Genomic DNA, 18523 nt, shown 5'->3' with positions numbered 1-18523 from the left:
CTGTGAAATTGAGTTTTAATTGCTTATGAGGTCTTGATTAAAATAAACTCAGCTACGTTTGTTATATGCATCTTCATAAGTCAATGTCTTTTTTCAATAAATTAGATTGGGTATATCAAGAAGCCGCTGGGATATTGTCAAATTTTAGCTTACGAGTTTAATAGTTTTGACCATAACCCCATTTGGTAATATTAAAAATAAATCAATCTTATAGTTTTCCTAATTACAGTTGACCTCTCTGATCTGTGATGTCACTTTCTTGAGTTTAAGTTAGTAAAGGTCAACAAAAGCCCACAAACATAAATTTCTAGCAATAATTCATTTTAAAAGCTTTCATTACATTTATTTATTTATTTTATATGTTAATGAATGTGTGTGAGCACACATGTATATGCCGGGCAGCCTTTGAGAGTCCATTTGCTTCTTCCATCCTGTGGCTTTCAGGGACCAAATTCAGGCCGTCAGGCTTGAAGGGAAGCGTCTTAATCTGCTGAACTATCTCACCAGGCCAAGGTGAAGCTTCTTAATAAGGAGAAAACATACTTGTGTAGACATGCACACAGACACACACACACACACACACACACACACACACACACACACACACACACGCACGCACGCACGCACGCACGCACGCACGCATGCACACATGCACACTTATAAACATGCACACACACACAAAATGCATGCATGCATGAATGCACCTACATATGGTTCAGTGCTATATTTTTTTTTCAGTGGTATATTTTGTACAAGATTTTTCTGGTGGTTTGGAACATGACTAAAGAACAATCTTTCATAAAAATAATACTACATTTTATAAAATGTAGACAAAATTGAACTGTCTCCCTTTCAGAATCCCCAGGAAAACAATAACCATAGTTATTTATAGTATTTGTGTCCTTCCACTGTTGTCTAACAAATCACTACAACTTTAGGGCTTAAAGTGAAGATGAGGACATTCCTTTACAGTTTAACTGGGGCTGTGGACATGGCTCAGTGGTAAGGTGCTTGTCTAGCACCCGTAAGGCAGAGTGTGACCCCCTAGCACCACCACACCCATAAATACAGTTCTGGAGGTCAGATGTCTGGCCTAGATTACTTAGGGTAAATTCAGATGTCAGTAGGGCTGTGCTCAGTGTGGAGGCTGCAGGAGCCATGCCTTCACTTGCCTTTCCCAGCCTGGGGAAGTTGCTTACATTCTTGGGCTTCTGGTCTCTTTGTTCACCTTCCCCATCTGTGGCTTGTAACTCTCTGATCATTCATTCCTCCAAAGCCTCTGGCTTTGACTCCATTCTGCCCTCCTCTTCAACTTTATTGACCCTGTAATTACACTTGGATAATGCAGCGTAACTCAGCCGCTGCTTGTCATTTGCAGCCCTAATTCCTCTTTGCCATGTAATAGAATATAGCACATTCTAACTCTATAGAGTTTGTGCAAGAGTGCCAATATTCTGTCCCACTCACATTCTCTCTACTCTTTATAAGGTTTGCATATGTGCAAATATATATAAATATATTTAAATATATATAAATATATATATTTTATATATTTATATACATATCACATATATATGTATATACATGTACGTGCATACACACATGCAAACACACACACACACACACACACACACACACACACACACACACACACACATGGCTGTTGCATTCATTTAAAATGAGATGAGAAATGTGATGGGGGATGTCCTGTATATATGTTTCTCTTACTGGTTGATGAATAAAACACTGTTTGGCTGATAGAGGCAGGAAGATAGGTGGGGTGAGGAAATGAGGAGATGAGGAGAATTCTGGGAAAGATAGGCAGAGAAGGCCGGAAGGGGACACCATGTAGACAACAAAGGAATAACAGGTCCCAACCCTTCTCCGATAAGGTAAGACCAGGTGGAAATACATAGACTAATAGAAATGGGTGAATAATTAAGAGGGAGTTAGCCAATAAGAAGCCCAAGCCATCAGCCAACAATTTAATAATTAATATAAATCTTTGTGTGCTTATTTGGGGCTGAAGCAGTGGCAGGACCTGGTGGGACAAGAGAACCACCTGCAACAGGAATGGAGTCTGGCTCCACTTTTAGTTCAGCTAATAATTAACAAGGGTACTTTGAATACAACAAGAGGATATGAGTCTCACTAAAGGTGACCTTTTCCCCATTCAGATAACTATGGAGTTAGAATGTGAGTATTACTGTGTGATGACTCAGGAATGCACCAACAAGCCAGAAAGTACAATCTTTCTTTCTTGGAAGAATTAAGGGTATTCATGAGAGCAGCAGCTACTGGCTGAAATGAAGCTGGATTTGTTCACACTTGCAACAAATCAAGTTTCAGCTGGTTATGGTCTCTGGAAAAGGAAGAAATTGGATTTTGCATGTATGTATTTTCATGGTTTATATGTGACTGGACAACTCTTTTCTCCCTTCCTGACATTCTAAGATTACACAGATATAAAAAATGGTGTGTTTTTCTCCCTGCTAGTCACTTGTGAGTCATCGTCTCAGCTGTTGACAGGATTGGACACACAGTCTGTTCTCCAGGTAGGGAGTGGAAAACAACAAACCCTTCAAGTTCTCAGGAGGTTCCAGACTAACAAAACCAGAGTAGTCAAATACAATTAAGAAAACTAGATGGATTTTATTTTGTGTGACTTAATTATAACTCCAAAGGGAGGTATAATTATTATTTATAAAGCATCTATTTGCTTTAAATCTCTCAGATGCACACATGGAAGGAAGGAAGGAAGGAAGGAAGAAGAAGGAAGGAAGGAAAGATGGAAGGAAGGAAGGAAGGAAGGAAGGAAGGAAGGAAGGAAGGAAGGAAGGTAGGAAGGAAGAAGAAAACCATCAGGGCCTTACTTTGTAGCCCAGGCTGGCTTTAAAACCCAAGGTCATCCTCCGGCTTCGTCTTCCTAAGTGCAGGGATTATAAAGATAAGCCACTACCCCTTCCTTCCTATTATCTCTTAAAAAAAACAAAGCAGGAAGAGACAATTTGACAAATTTTATCTAATCTGGTGATAGGTAGACAGATCTCTCATTCCAATCTTTCTTCCATGACTCCTATTTCTCTCTCTCTCTCTCTCTCTCTCTCTCTCTCTCTCTCTCTCTCTTTTGGTTTTTTGAGACAGGGTTTCTCTGTGTAGCTTTGGAGTTTTTCTCATTTTTTTAGATCCCAGATTCTAGATTTTCAACAGGTGAAAAATGATCAGCAATTAGGCAACAGATGGGTGGGGAGTAAGAGGTACCATCATCCACAATTATGAATGTGTTCTGAGGCAAAAACTCATTTGTCTACTCAGCCTTTGAGGTCTAGATAAAGTAAAGCCCATACTCTAAATCCAAGGCTTATTATGGCTAATTTCTAGGCATCTCCAGACAGTTTGCATTCTCACAGTCACCTCTGGCTCTAACTCTTTTGTCTTTATTTCTTCATGCGGTATTGAGGTCCTTTTGTTGTTTGCTCTCACGTGTACACACACACACTGAGCAGGCAGTTTGCACAGGACACAAGAGTAGACTTGGCTGAAGGTTTGGGAGAAAGACATGGAAATGGTGATTTTTCTCAAGGAAGTTTTCTAACTAGGTCTTCATCTCTAATCCTGTGAAAAGTAAATTCAGAATGGATCAAAGACCTCAATTTAAGACCCAAAGCCTTGAAACTGCTGGAGGAAAACACTTCAAAACATGGCAGAGGCAGAGACCTTCTAAAATGACTGCAAGAGCTCAGGGGTTTAATTGCAAGAACTGATAGAACTGTGTGAGAAAACAAAACCTTCTGCACAGCAAAGGAAATAATCATTAGCAAAAAAGACAACCCACAGGATAGGAGAAAAATCCTTTCCAACTGTAAAAATGACAGGCTGTTAATATCTAGGATACATAAATAACTGAAAATAAAACACCAAAAATTGAGATCATTCTATCAATAAATCCGTGAATGAACCAAATACACATTTATCAAGAGACAACGAAAGTCTAAATGGCCGATAAACACTAGAAAGACTATTCAGTATCCTTAGCCACCAGGAAAATGCAAGTTAAAACTGTTATGAGATTCCAGCTCTCCCTAGTCAGTATGTCTACTAACAGGAGAACAAAGATCCACAAATGCTGTCAGCGATGTGGAGAAAGAGGAATATTGCTGGTAGGAGTGTGGACTGGGGTGGCCACTTTAGAAATCCATGTGAACTTTTCTTAAACAAGAAACAGCCTAGATGCCCACCAACAGATCAATGAATGAAGAAAACATGAGGTATGGTGTGTGTTTGTGTTTTCCTCAGCCATAAAACACTTTCCTGTTTGCTTGCACACAGGAAAATAGGTAAAACTGAAAATCAACATGTTAAGTGAAATAAGCCAGACACAGAAAGACAAGTTTTGCATGCTTTTTTCTCATAGCCAGTGTCTGGATTAATAGCATTCATGATGTGGAAGCAGAAGAGGTACTATGTGGAGGGAGGAAGTTGAGGGAGGCTGATGCCGGGGAGCTAGATTTTTTACAGGCTTGAAAGGCCCTGAGAGTCGACTCCTTCCTCATGGTCAAGCAGCCTGTAAAACCAGGAAATGAAGCTGCAGGTTTCTGACTGCTGGTCGAAGGATGTGATCTGAGACATATTTCTGGGTGGAGACATAACACTCTGAACTGCCTGAAAGTTCATTAATAGATAACTATCTAAACCTTATAAAATTTCTATCTATCAAGACCTGCTGACAGACGACAGTGATATACCATTGTCTCATCCATTTAATCCAAATGGACCTGTCTGCCAACCTCCTGGAAAGGAAAATGCTTCTCAGAAAAAGCTGTCAGTTGTAGAAAATCCTAGAATGTAGATCTGCACAATGGTGCCCTTGGCCACTGTCCACGATCGCCTCTTGAGATAGCTCCTCTTTTCACCGTGATAATTTCTATGTATCCGCTACACTGCATTTTGTGTGTCTCTGCTGAATTCTTTTGATGGTATTTCCAAGGACAGAAGCCAGGGAGAGTCCAGAGCAAGACCGGGGTGACAGTGATAGGATGGGGTAAACATGGCATAATTTCTATCATATGCAGATTCTAATTCCAAATATGACATGTACACAAAGGGGGGTGGCTTTATATGAGTGTAGGACCAGGAATAGGAGGGAGGGCTCATTAGGAGTGGGGGAGGGAGAGTAGTGTGGTGCTGCGGTCATTATTGTGGCATCCCGCAACAAGACTGCATTGTCTTAGGCCGATAAAGGGCGCCGAGAACCACTCTGGAGACCATTTTAGCATCTGCTTTATTGCACGTGAGCAACCAATTATATGCAGAAGCCTATCGACTGTGATTGGTCCGCACCTTACCTCGGATTGGACAGTGAGCGCTCTGTAGACCAGGCTGGCCTGGAATTCACAGAGATCAGGACTAAAGGAGTATGCCACCGCCACCCAGCGAGCCCAGGGAAGCCTGTTTCTGTGTGATAACTTAAAAAACTAATTTAAAAAGGAAAAAATTCAGTCACTCATCTACCTTACCCCGCTTTCAGCTCTTCAACTTGATTTCCGCTCTCCTTCTTCCTCTCTGGGGCCAAATTTCTCTCCCCATGTCAAGCAAACCATCAGGCCACCCCTCCCATTACCTCGCTGCCTTCACGTGTCAACTTCAAGCACTCACTCCTCCAAGTGTGGCGTGTCGCTTTTCTGTTCCCGAGAAGAATTCTGGAGCCAGCTGTTAAGAAAATACAAATCTCACTTCCGTATAGTTTATTTTTAAACTCGAGTGCTTTCAGCCCGAAGGATACTAGTATTTCTTTTACTCAAAAAGTACTTTTTTATGTGTCTGCTTATTCTATGCCAACATTATTGCCGGAGCTTCGAGAACAGCGGGGACTTTATACAATCCTGGCGCTGGAGAAGTTTTCATCTCCTGGAGGAGAAAGAAATGCTCAGACTAATAACCGAACTGATAATTATTTGTGGCAAAGGTCACAAGGAAAATCTCAGGATGCTATCTGCAAGGCTCTCATAGTGTCCGAACCTTCGGGGAACAAGAGGTTTCCTTGATGCCACTGAATTTGTTCAGGATTTAAAAAGGCTGACTTACTCCTAGGTCATTAGGAAACTGGAAATTTGACATCTGATGGAATTTTATGTGCCTGGCACTGTGCTCGGAGTACATGGGTCTTAGGAGCAGCTGGTGTGTGTGTGTGTATGTGTGTGTGTGTGTGTGCCAGAGAGAGAGAGAGAGAGAGAGAGAGAGAGAGAGAGAGAGAGAGAGAGAGACAGAGACAGAGACAGAGACAGAGACAGAGAGAATGAAAAATAAGTGTTATTTCAGACATCAATATGACATGAAGTAGCTGAAAAATGGTGACAAGGTAAGTAGTGGTCAGGGCAGGCTTTTCCAAAAAGAGAGGTCTTGTGCAGAAACTAGGTAGTGAGAAGGTTAGCCAATAGAGAGAGGAATATTGTGACAGAAACAACACTGTGGGTTTATCTGACCACAGGAAAAGGCAACTGACACTCAGGCCAGTCAAGGAGATGAAGAGGGGTGGAGGTTTTTGGGTAGGGATCAGAGTCCTCTTAGGGAAGGGTCTTGAAGGCCATCCTGAGAAAGTTGGGTCTTTTCCCCAAGAGTAAAAAAAGTTATCACTGAAGGAATAACTTACAAAATTTATGCTTTAAAATATAATTGTAGATGTAGGAAGGAGAATAAATTGCTTAGTAAAGTCATTTATAAAAAAACAATCTAGGCATCTGTCAATGCAGAATTGGTTAAGTAAATTATAATATAGCCATTAAATGGAATCCTATGATACCATTAAAATGATGGCATGTGAATATGTTAACACGGGAAAATGTCACATTATAGTAACGGGGAGGGGAAGGATAAAGTTACAGTATAATGTATGTATACTTTTTTAAAAAGTCTGAAAGTATATAAACAAAAAATGTCTATATTGTTTTTCTCTGAATAACAAACTAGTGATTTTTTTCACTTTTTTTTCTTACCTACATAGTCTAATTTTTCTACTGGAGTAATTAAAAACAAGTTTCCCTGACATGAGATTAGAATACAATCTAACATTAAAATGTTCCCTTACTGTTTTGTGGTACTTTTATAATAAAGGGTTGTGGATGTTTTATTTTGCCTACTTTACACAAGTCTTTTGCAGCACGTTTCAAATATTATTCTATACAATTTATGATGGAAAACAAAAGTGTCACCATGCAGTGAGCATCCTTTAAAATTAAAGTCCACCATTCCTTTTTCCTGCATGCATCAATCAATATCTTCAACCTTAACATTTTCTTGGAACCAGTGTGCAGTTCCCTTCCAACTGAATATTGGTTTTCACAGTGCTCCTGACTGTGTTCTTACTCTGTGTGTGTGTGTGTGATATTTGTGTTCACGTGGTTATGTGCAATTATATCTCTCTGTGTGTGCATGTGTGTACCTGTATATAAAATCCAGATGTTGATGCCACCTGTCTCCCTCAATCACATACCACCTTAGTTTGTGTGAGAGGCTTTCTCATGGAACCTGGAGCTCACTGATTCATTAGGCTGACTGACTTCAGGCATCTGCCTGTCTCTGTCTTCTGGTTTCATATCTGTTGCTATGATAAAATACTCTGAACAAAAGCAACTTAAGGGAGGAAAGGGTTTATTTTGGCTTACAAGTTGATCCATCATCAAGGGAAGTCAGAGCAGGAGGTCAAACAGGAACTTGACGAAGAAATGAAGGAGTGATACTTGCTTGTTCATGTTTAGATAACGTTCTTATATACTCCAGGTCCACCTCCTTCTTAGGGAATGGTGCCATACAAAGTGGATAGGGTCCTACTCTATCAGTTAACAATTGGTACCATCCCTCACAGACACGCCCACCGGCCAGTATGACCTGGGTAATCCCTTAATTGAGACTCCCTTCTCTGATGACTCTCAACTGTGTCGAGTTGACAGCTAAAGCTAACTAGGGCACTTTGTCATACTCTGATGCTAGGGTGACAGACATGCTGTTGCATCTGCTTTTCCATGGGTGCTAGGATTGGAACTCGGGTCATCCTGCTTGTGTGACCTGAAAAGTTCTAGTGAAAAGCATCTGAATAATTGGAAAGCAACCCGTAATGGAATGTATCTGAGCTCAGCTACCATTTTATGAACCAGCAGCAATACTTGCTCTGGGAAGGAACACTGTATAGCTCTCAACATTCATGTCATTCTTTTGTTCAGTTTCCAGCATGAGGGGAAGCTTTGAGTCCCTTACATATTAGCTATTCTGTAACAGTAGCACATCTGACCAATGTCAAAGGACCAAAATGTATAATTTTCTGACTGTAGCTATGTTGGTTTAGGTTTCTAGTGTCTGCGTTTTTTTTCTTCTGAGATTCTTTTGTTAAATTCAAAGACACCCTTTGAGTTTTAAATTTTGTGTTATGTTTTACACCAGTGGGCTTCTGTGAATGTGGAACAGTCTTTCTACTGGCTTGCAAAAACTGAAGCTTATTTATTTTTGCTTGTTGAAACTCATGATCTTTCACACAGTTTCTGTCACTGTTTTATAAAGCAGCTGATATCTCCTATATCCTCTGGTGATCTATCTGTAATACTTTTAAATAAACTGCCAAGGGCCTAGAGCCATGGCTCAGTAGTTAAGAGAACTTGCTGGTCTTGCAGAGGACCCCATGTCCTTGGGATCAATTCCTGGTACCCACAGGCCAGCTTACAACTGTCAATAACTTCAGCTTGGAGGGAATGGTCATCCTCTTCTGGTTTCTATAGGCATCAGCCATGTATGTGATGCATAGACATATACACAGGCCAAACACTCAGACACATAGAAAAACTTTGAAAGAGCTACACACCTTACTGATTATGTTAACTGAAAAGTATGAATAAAAAGCTATTTCTAAACATTAAGCAGCTTTATTTCCTTCAGATACATGAGCTACAATCCTCTGTTCAGCTGAGGGCTTGTGAAGGAGATTCTGGCCCTTGCCTTCATCCTATAATTTGTTTCAGTACAGCTATGGACATGTTATTGCAGAAATGTAGGCTATCGTATTATTTGAAAATCCCTTGTTTCCTTGTTATTCCATATTTCAGAAAAGCAAGTATATAGTTCAGCTCATATGATCCCAAAGATGAATTCTGATTTTAATGGAGTCTCATGGCAATGGACTTTCCCTACCCTATGTTTTATTTGAAATAGTCATGTTTGACAGAAACACACGTAGACCTTGTCTTCTCTGTGGGTCCTTTGCTCATCCCATCCTCAAAAAAACAGCTGTTCTAGTAGTGGATCAGTATTTATCTCTAGTATATGAATGGACTTTGGGTAGAGGGATGCTCTCTCAGCCTAGACACACACTGGGGGGGGGGGACTAGGCCCCGTCCAAATGATATGACAGACTTTGAAGATCCCCCATGGAAGGCATCACTCTCCCTGGTGAGAGCAGAAAGGGGCTGGGATAGGGGGTGGGGAGCAGGGGAGCAGGGGAGGGAGAGGGAACTAGGACTGACATGTAAAACAAGCTTGTTTCTAATAAAAAATAAAAAATAAACAGCTGCTCATATTTATAGAATAGATTGTGTGTAGATCAGTCTTATTGTCACTGCAACCAGATGCCGGACAGAAACAACTGAAAGAGGAAGGATTTATTTTCTTCTTGGCTTCAGAGTGGCAGAATTTCTTGAATCAAGGCAGAAAGAAAAGACTAGGGCGTGTCCCAGTAACTCATTTCCTCCTTGATGCTCGCCTTCCACAGTTCTGTCATTTCCCATCCGTTCAGACATCAACTCCATCAATAGATTTAATCACCCTTAGGTCAGTGTCCCCAAGATCTAATTATCTCCGGAAGTACCTCACAGACATCCCTGGAGCATTTTAATCATTTTTCTGGGTGATGTTTTTGTTTTTCTTTTCATTTTTTGAGACAGGGTTTCTCTGTGTAGTCCTGGGTATCCAGGACTAGGCTGGTCTCCAACTCAGTGATTCACCTGCCTCTGCCTCCTGAGTGCTGGGATTAAAGGCGTGTGCCACCACCACCCAGTATTTCTGGGGGATTGGTGCAACCAAGTTAACAATTAACCAAAATTTTAAAATACTTCCACATATACCATTGGTCGCAGATTTCCAAAGATAGTGCCTTAGTTAAGGTTTCTATTGCTGCAACAAAACACCATGACCCAAAAGTGAGTTGGGAAGGAAAGGGTTTATTTAGTTTACACTTCTGTATCACAGTTCATCATAGAAGGAAATCAGGACAGGAACTCAAATGGGCCAGGGACCTGGAGGCAAGAGCTGATGCAGAGGACATGGAAGGGTTCTTCTACTGGCTTGCTCTCCAAGGTTTGCTCAGCCTGGTTTTCTTATAGAACTTAGGACCTCCAGCTCAGGGGTGGCACCACCAACAATGGGCTGGGCCTTCCCAGATAAATCACTAATTAAGAAAGTGCCCTACAGCTGGACCTTATGAAGGCATTTTCTCATCTGTGGTTCCCTCCTTTCAGACAATTCTAGCTTGTGTAAAGTTGACATAAAACTATCCAGCACAGATTGCCTTTAGGTGATATAAATACATTAAAAAAAAAAAAATCCATGCCAGGCATGGTAGAACACTCCTGTTGTTTGAGGGCTCTGAGGGCTGAAACAGGATTGAATTTAAAGCCTGCCTGAGTTGATAGGAAGACCCTGTTTCAGAAAAAGAAAAAGAAAAAAGAAAAGAAAGAAAGGCAAGAAAAGAAAAGAAAAGAAAAGAAAAGGAAAGCTGTGAATTATGTTTTGAAAGCGCAACTTCCCAGCTGCCACAGACACATAGCTAGTTTTCAAGATCATGTGATATTGACTATCAACTCTCATTGGGGTCAAAATAATAACCAAGCAGTTTTTTAGTCTAACTATCTTAATCAAGTTTTCTATTGCTGTGGTAAAACACTTATGACCAAAGATAACTAGGAGATGAAAAGGATTTATTTCATCTTAGCACTCTCAAGTTACTCTCCATCACTGAGTCAAGTCAGGGCAAACCCAAGGCAGGAACCTGGAGGCAGGAACTGAAGCAGAGGCCACAGAGGAACACTGCTTACTGGCTTGTTCAAACTGCTTTCTTATACACTCCAAGACCACCTGCCCTGGGGATGGCGCCATCCACAATGGCCATCAATCATTAATCAAGGAAATACCTCACAGGCTTGCCCACAAGCCCATCTTATGTAGTTATTTCCCCTCTTCTCAGTGTGGTTCCCTCTTCTCAGATAGCTTTAGCTTGTGTCAAGTTTACTTTTTTCTCTGTGCTTGAATTAAATCTAGGGTCTAATGCATTTTGGCAAAATCCCCATACCACTGAGTTATATCCCCAATCTTCCCTTGTACTTGTGTTGTTTTGTAACAGGCCCCTAGACCTTAGCACAACTGATGCCATGTTGGAAGCACCATTCTGACCTTAAAACCCAGCACACAGGCTCCAATACCTGCCAAGACAGGAGCAAAGATATAATCCTTTAAAGACCTAGTCCATAGTTCCAGGATCCAGGAATGTCCTTAAATACACCAATCTTGCCTTTTGGTTTCTGTAGTTTCACTTTTTGCTAACTGTTCTTGCTGACTGAAGTATATCAAATAGGATGTGGTTTTTGTGCATGAAAGAGTAAGAACAGTGAGGTTTGGGCTACATGATTTGGGCAAGTTCCCCATGCAGCTGCTGGCCCACAATACAACCCTATTTGGCTCTAACAGTGTTTAAGTGTGTTCTCTGGTGGACTTAACTCACAGTTTTTAAGACAGGGTCTCATTATATAGCAATGATTGCCCTGGAACTCACTATGTAGACCAGGCTGACCTAGAGCTCACTGAGATCCTCCTGCCTCTGCCTCTCAATGGCTGAGATTAAAGGAGAACACCACCAGGCCCAGCTTTGTTTTTGTTTTTTATGTTTCATCTGAGACATTAACTCAGGGAATTACCCAGTCTGGCACTGAACTGACTCCACAATCCACGTTGACCTTGAACCTGAACCTGGATTCCCCTGCCTCAATCTCTATAGTAGTTAGGATTAAAGGCTTATACCACCAAGTCCATCTTGAGTTTTAAATACCTAATGACAATATGAAGTGGTGAGACAATTATTCAACAGAGGCATAATTATGGAAATGGAGAGGTGAGAACAACGGGTTTTGACAAAAGGGATCAAAGAAAGCCTTACAAAGGGACAACATCTGATATAAGTCCATCAAAAGGAGTCATTAAAAAAACAAGCTACCACCACTGTCCTTCAAAGAGATAGGCTTGGCGGGCTGTACTTTCAACTCACTGATGCTGACAATAGTCAAAACATTTCAGAAATCGCCTCTACATATTGTTTTGCCACACAGGATCATCAACCCCACTTCTCTGCAGTCACATTAAAGAAAATGAGAATGTCAATCACTACTATCAGTTCAAGCAGACAGCATTCCTCCCTTCAGAGGGAGCCTGGCCTCTCCGTCTTTGTGATTTGGAGAAAGGGAGAAAAGATGAGTATTTCTTGGACCTTGAAAACCATCAAGGGAGCTTTTGTGTCTGAAACTGAGCTGGGGTATGTGTAGAAATGAGACACATTTTTCTAGTATGTAGAACATAGGCCTGTCTTAAGAGGAAAGATTTTGTCATATGTAAGAGTTATTGTTTGTGTTTTGAGACAGCGTAGGCTGGGCTAGAACTCACTATCTAGCCAAAGATGACCCTTAACTATTGATCTTCCTTCATCCATCAATTGAGCTCTGGGATTACAGGCATGTCACCATGTCCAGATAAGGTGATATGAAAATGGAAATTTCAGGACCTTGTTTTTTTTTTTTTTTTTTTTTGTGTGTGTGTGTGTGTGTGTGTGTGTGTGAGAGAGAGAGAGAGAGAGAGAGAGAGAGAGAGAGAGAGAGAGAGAGAGAGAGAGAGAAACAGAGACAGAGACAGAGACAGACAGAGAGACAGACAGAGAGACAGACAGATAGAGAGAGCACATGTGTGTGTATAGTTAAAAAAAATCTATTCTCAGAGAAGTATTCGTTGAAATTGGGAAACTAGGGCAAAGCCTGTAAGAATGGATCTCTGATGTGAGATCTTGTGATCTTACATATCATGAAAGGTGGAAAAGCTACTAATCTATGCAGAATAAAAAGTCAAAGATATATAAAATAATTCAGAAATAAATTTCAGTTTTGTGCAATGTTCAGTTAGAGAAGAGTTGACAAAAATGAGGAGAAATATGAAAGATGGAAGAGAGGACAGGTAAACATGGGAATTAAAAGGAGGAAGAGTGAGTAAGTAGTGGAGAATGACAGGAGAGAGTGAAGCTATACAAAATAGAAGGAACACAGGCTCTTACTAAGGATGCTACACACTTACCACTTACCAGTTTACTTTTATTGTTTGGCCATTTAAAACATGCATGTAATGTATTTTGATAAGGTATACCCCAATCTCTACTCCCCAATTCTTGCCTAATTACCACCATGATTTTCACTCTTAACTTCATGTGCTTCAAACTTAGAGTCCACTTAGTGCTGCTTGTATGTGTATGGGTGTAGGAGCATCTATTGGAACACTGATAAACTCACAGGGGCCACATCTTTGAATAAAACTGACTCTTCCCCAGCAGCCATCAATTAGTTCTTTAGCTAGCTAGGGGTGGAACTTCATGCGCCCCTACCTTATCTTTGCTGAGATTTTGGTTAGCTTGATTTTGTGCATGCAGGCACAGCTGCTGTGAGTTCATGTGTGCAACTGTGCTTTCATGTCTGGCAAATATATGTTTTGGAGTAGATGTCCAAAATATCTTTGGATCTTACAAATATCACATATTTCTTCCATGGTGATCTCTGAAACTTGGTAGGATGAGGTGTGAGATAGATGTCCTATTTTACAGGTGAACTGCTGTGGAAGAATTCTTTTCCACACTATGAACATGTATACTCTCATTGGTTAATAAAAAGCTGACAGGCTGGTAGTTGGCCAGGAAGTTAGGCAGGAAAGCCAAACTGAGAATGATGGAGAGGAGAGTGGAGTTGGAGAGATGCCAGCCAGCTGGCCAGGAAGCAAGACATGCTAGAGGACAGGTAAATCCATGAGCCACGTGACAATACATAGATTACTAGAAATGAGTACATTTAAGTTGTAAGAGCTAGATGGTAATAAGCCTGAGCTGCAGGCTGAGCATTTATAATTCATATTCAGCCTCTGAGTTGGTTATTTATGACCAGGCAATCAGGACAGGAAATGTACGTTTACAGTAAACACTCCACTGTTTAATTTTCTTCAGGTTGACCAGTTGTGGATTTCTGTATCAATCTCCATCTACTGGAAAAAGAATCTTCTCTGACTCAGGTTAAGAGAGACACTAATCTGTAGGTATAAATATAAGAACAAGGAGGCAGTTTGATATTGTGTCCATTTGGCAGAATAATGATATTAGACTTGCCCCTATGGCCTATGACCTAGCTAGGTACAGTCTGGCCCAGTTAATGCTACAAGGCACAAGTTTTGTATTGTGGAGTAGGCTTTAAAACCAGCCAGAAAGTAATTGTTATTCCCCCTAACACTCATGCCACTATTGCACCAGTGGGCACGTCTTGCATTGCTGTAACTCACAGGATTCACAGCTTGGTAAGATTGTTAATTACCTTTCTCCCCTGGTAGTACACATAGAACCTCCAAATGCTGTGAAGGCTAGCCAGCAGGGATGACGCTTCCAGGAAGTACTGGTTTGATTTTTCCATGTCTTGAACAACAGGGTCTTATAATCAAGTTCTAGAGGGTAACCAGGGCAATGGAAAAAAACTTGTGAAGTTTAGGAAGCAGTCTATGGGAACCCACTGGCCAACAACCAAAGAAGAGTTAGCCCATACCCGGCACTGGGCTTTTTACTTGATAACCTATCATGTCTGGAAGAGGCAAACCCCTTTTGTATATGTATGTATTTTAGGAAGTTTATGTAGCCGTATGTTTCCATATGTTCTTTAGCATTAGGGATCTCTCCCCATATTCCCTCCTCTACTCTGCCCTCTTTCCCCCATCTCTGTCTACCCCTTCTGTTCCATTATTTTCCTTTCCCCTTCATACCACCTGCGATGTATCTTTTCTCCCTTGAAACTTCCCCCCATGGCTCCTTACTAGTTTCCTGACTTCTATCATGTCTTAGTTACTTTAATGTTGCTGTGCTAAGATACCATGACCAAGATAAATCATAGAAAAAAGTTTAATGGGGCCTTACATTTCCAGAGTTTCTGACCATTATGGTGGGGAGCAGGCAGGCAGACATAGCACTGGAGCAACAGCTAAGAGCTTACATTATGACCCACAAGGACAATGCAGAAAGAAATAATGGCATGGGCATTTGAAACTTCACAGTCTGTCCACAGTGCCACATCTCCTTCAACAAGGCCACACCTTCAAATCCTTCTCAAACAGTTCCACAAACTGGGGACTGAGTATTCAGACATATGAGCCTATTCTCATTCAAACCACCATATATGGACACTGTAACTTAATAAACTTATGTAAAGTTTTAAAACTAGATTCCACATATGAGAGAGAACATGGGTCATTTGTCTTTGTTGGCCTGAGTTGCCTCACTCAGAATGATTATTTCTAGCTCCATCCATTTAACAATTTCATTTTTATTATAGCTGGATAATATTTCAATGTTAAACATACCACATTTTTATTATCTTTTCAACAGTTAATGAACATCTAGGCTGTTCCCATTTCTTTACTATTGTGAATAGAGCAGCAATGAACATGGATGAGCAGGTGTCTCTGTAGTAGGATGTAGAGTCCTTTGTGAATATGCTTAGGAGTAGTATAGCTAGATATGGTAGACCTATTTCCTGAGTTTTGAAGAACACCTATGTAGTGAATCTTTCTCTGTCCTTCCAGCCAGCTTTCAAATCATAACACAGAGACTAGTCCTTTTAACTTAAATCAACCCATTTCTATTATATTCTGCCTCGTGCTTTATTACATCATTGCCATAATGTCCATCCTGCTGGCTCTGAATTTCAGGTCTCTGCCCTTCTTCTTCCCAGAGTCCTGTGCCTGGATATTCTGCCTAGATATTGGCCATCTAGCATTTTATTAAACCTATCAGAGTGATACATCTTTAGAGTGTACAAAAAGATTATTTTACAACACAGCTACACTGATCTCCCTAGGGGTTGTCCAATTTGCACTCCCACCAACAGTGAATAAGTATTTTTCTTTTGTTGTTTTTATTTTATTCATTCTGAACTGGGTAAGATGAAATTCTAAAGAAGTTTAAATTTACACTTTCTAGATAGCTAAGGATATTGAACACTTTTTAAGCATTTTTCAGTCATTTGTATTTCTTGTTTTGAGAACTCTCTGGTTCCATGTCCCCATTTTTAATTGGAATTTTCATTCTCTTGGTGGTTTGTTTTTTTGAGTTTTTCATAGACTCTAGATACCAACCGTTTGTCAGCTGCATAGCTGGTAAAAATTTTCTTCCCACTATGTAGGCTGCCTCTTCACTTGAATGATGGTGTCCTTTGCTGTACAGAAGCCTTTTAGTTTCATGAGGCCCCATTTGTCAATTGTTGGTCTTAATACCTGCACTACTTCAGAAAGTCTTTTCATGTGCCTCTCAGTTGAATCATATTTCCTATTTCTTCTCTATTAGATTCAGGCAATCAGGGCTTATATTGAGTTTTATATAGGGTAAAAAATAAATATCAAGTTTCATTCTTCTTCACGTAACTATATAGTTTGACTAGCATCATTGAAGATGCTGTCTTTTCTCCATTGTGTATTTTTGGCCCCTTTGTGAAAAAAAATCCAGTGGTTGTAGGAATGTGAGCTTTTGTATAGGTCCTAAAATCTATTCTATGGATCAACATGTCTATTTTATGTCAGTACCATGATGTTTTTATTACCATAGCTCTGTAGCATAACTTGTAATCAGGATGGTGATACCTCTACTTGTGTTTTTATTGTTCAGTGTTGTTTTGGCTATCCCAGGTCTTTTGTGTTTTCATATAGATTTTAAGATTATTTTATAATTCTTTTAAGAATTTCATTGAAATTATGATGGATATTGCATTGAATCTATAGATTGTATTTGATAGGATGGCTACTTTTTACAGTAATAATCCTACCAAAGCATGAGTATGGGAAGTCTTTCCATTTTCTTGATCCTTCCTTGATTTCTTTATTCAGTATCTTAAAGTTTCCACTGTATAGTCTTTCACTTACTTGGCTAGATTTATTCCAAAGTATTTTATTTTATTTTGAGGCTACTGTAAATGGAATTGTTTTTCTGATTTCTCTCTCAGCATATTTGTTATTGGTTTGTTTGAAGGTTCCTTATTTGTAGGTGTTAATTTTGTATCTTTCTACTTTGCTGGATGTGTTTATCAGCTATAGGAGTTTTCTGGTGGTGTCTTTGTGGTCTTTTATGTATAGAATCATATCATGGACAAATAGAGATACTTTGATTTTTTCTGTACTATTTTTATGCTCTTTATCTCTGTCACTTGTTTTGTAGTCCCAGGTAAGACTTCAAGTACATGATTAGAAAGACTGGACATCCTTGCCTTGGTCTTGATTTTGATGTAAATGCTTCAGATTTTTCTCTGAGATGATGGTGGGTACGGGCTTCTGTATAGCACCTTTATTATGCTGAGATATGTCCCCTGTCTCCTTATTTTTCTCTAGGACTTTTATCAAGAAGAGGTATTGGATTTTATCAAAGGTCCTTTTTGCATCTACTAAGATGATTCTGTTGTCTGTGTACTTGAGTCTACACAATATAATAAAAATCTATGGGACACAATGAAGGAAGTCCCAAGAGAAAACTTTATAGTCTAAATAGTTACATTAAAAAACTAAGAGTTCCAAAATTAATAGATTAATGATGGCCCAAGAGTTTGGTAAAAGAAGAGTAAGCAATAACCCAAAACAACAGAGGGGAGGAGATAATAAACATTGGGGCTGAATTTAAGTGTTAAGTGAGAGCCAAGTGATGTGAAGTAGTAAAAGCCAGGGTGGACTTACACACTTATACATGCTTTTCTGAATTATGAAGCAAACAGGGTATTGAAGCACTGTAAGGTTGAACTGGGACAGATTGCTGGTGAATGAGGGTCAGTTTTTTAATGGGGAAATAAGTTCATTTTTAACTGCTTCTGTGTGTCCATTTACCTCTCTTGTGTTGAACTGCATCTAACTCCAGCTCCCTGGCATTTTGATAGAAATGTCAGATGGGCAAATAAAGGCCACTTGAAGATTTTTTTAAAAAGGGTAGGAAACAAATGATTTAATGCCTGAATAGAGAAAGCAGTGCAAGTGTGCAGTAATTTTTGAGAATAAGACACACTTAGACCATGGGGACACCAAGAACACAAGAGAGCCCACATTAAATGTGGGTACCATAGTCTCAATGAAGATGGTGATTTGGTTTCATCAAAAGGTCTTAATCCATCACATCAATGTGAATTGGCATTTCATTCATTTTATCATTTTATTTGATTATAATTTAAATTTTTATTTT

At 39.9% G+C, this 18523-nt stretch overlaps 1 long non-coding RNA gene across 2 annotated transcripts in view; it reads left to right on the top strand.

Annotated features, from left to right (window-relative positions):
- The first annotated feature begins 1832 nt into the window (after nucleotides 1–1832).
- The window catches only part of LOC118238228, a 65413-nt gene continuing 48722 nt past the window's right edge, over nucleotides 1833–18523 (top strand). For both annotated transcript variants that reach the window (XR_004767999.1, XR_004767997.1), the window contains exon 1: nucleotides 1833–1892. This is a non-coding gene — a long non-coding RNA (uncharacterized LOC118238228). The remainder of the gene's footprint in view (nucleotides 1893–18523) is intronic.

The sequence above is a fragment of the Cricetulus griseus genome, chromosome 2 (assembly GCF_003668045.3).
Source record: "Cricetulus griseus strain 17A/GY chromosome 2, alternate assembly CriGri-PICRH-1.0, whole genome shotgun sequence".
NCBI lineage: Eukaryota > Metazoa > Chordata > Mammalia > Rodentia > Cricetidae > Cricetulus > Cricetulus griseus.
The sequence above is the reverse complement of the archived record's forward strand: the minus strand, read 5'-3'. Positions and strand labels throughout refer to the sequence as shown.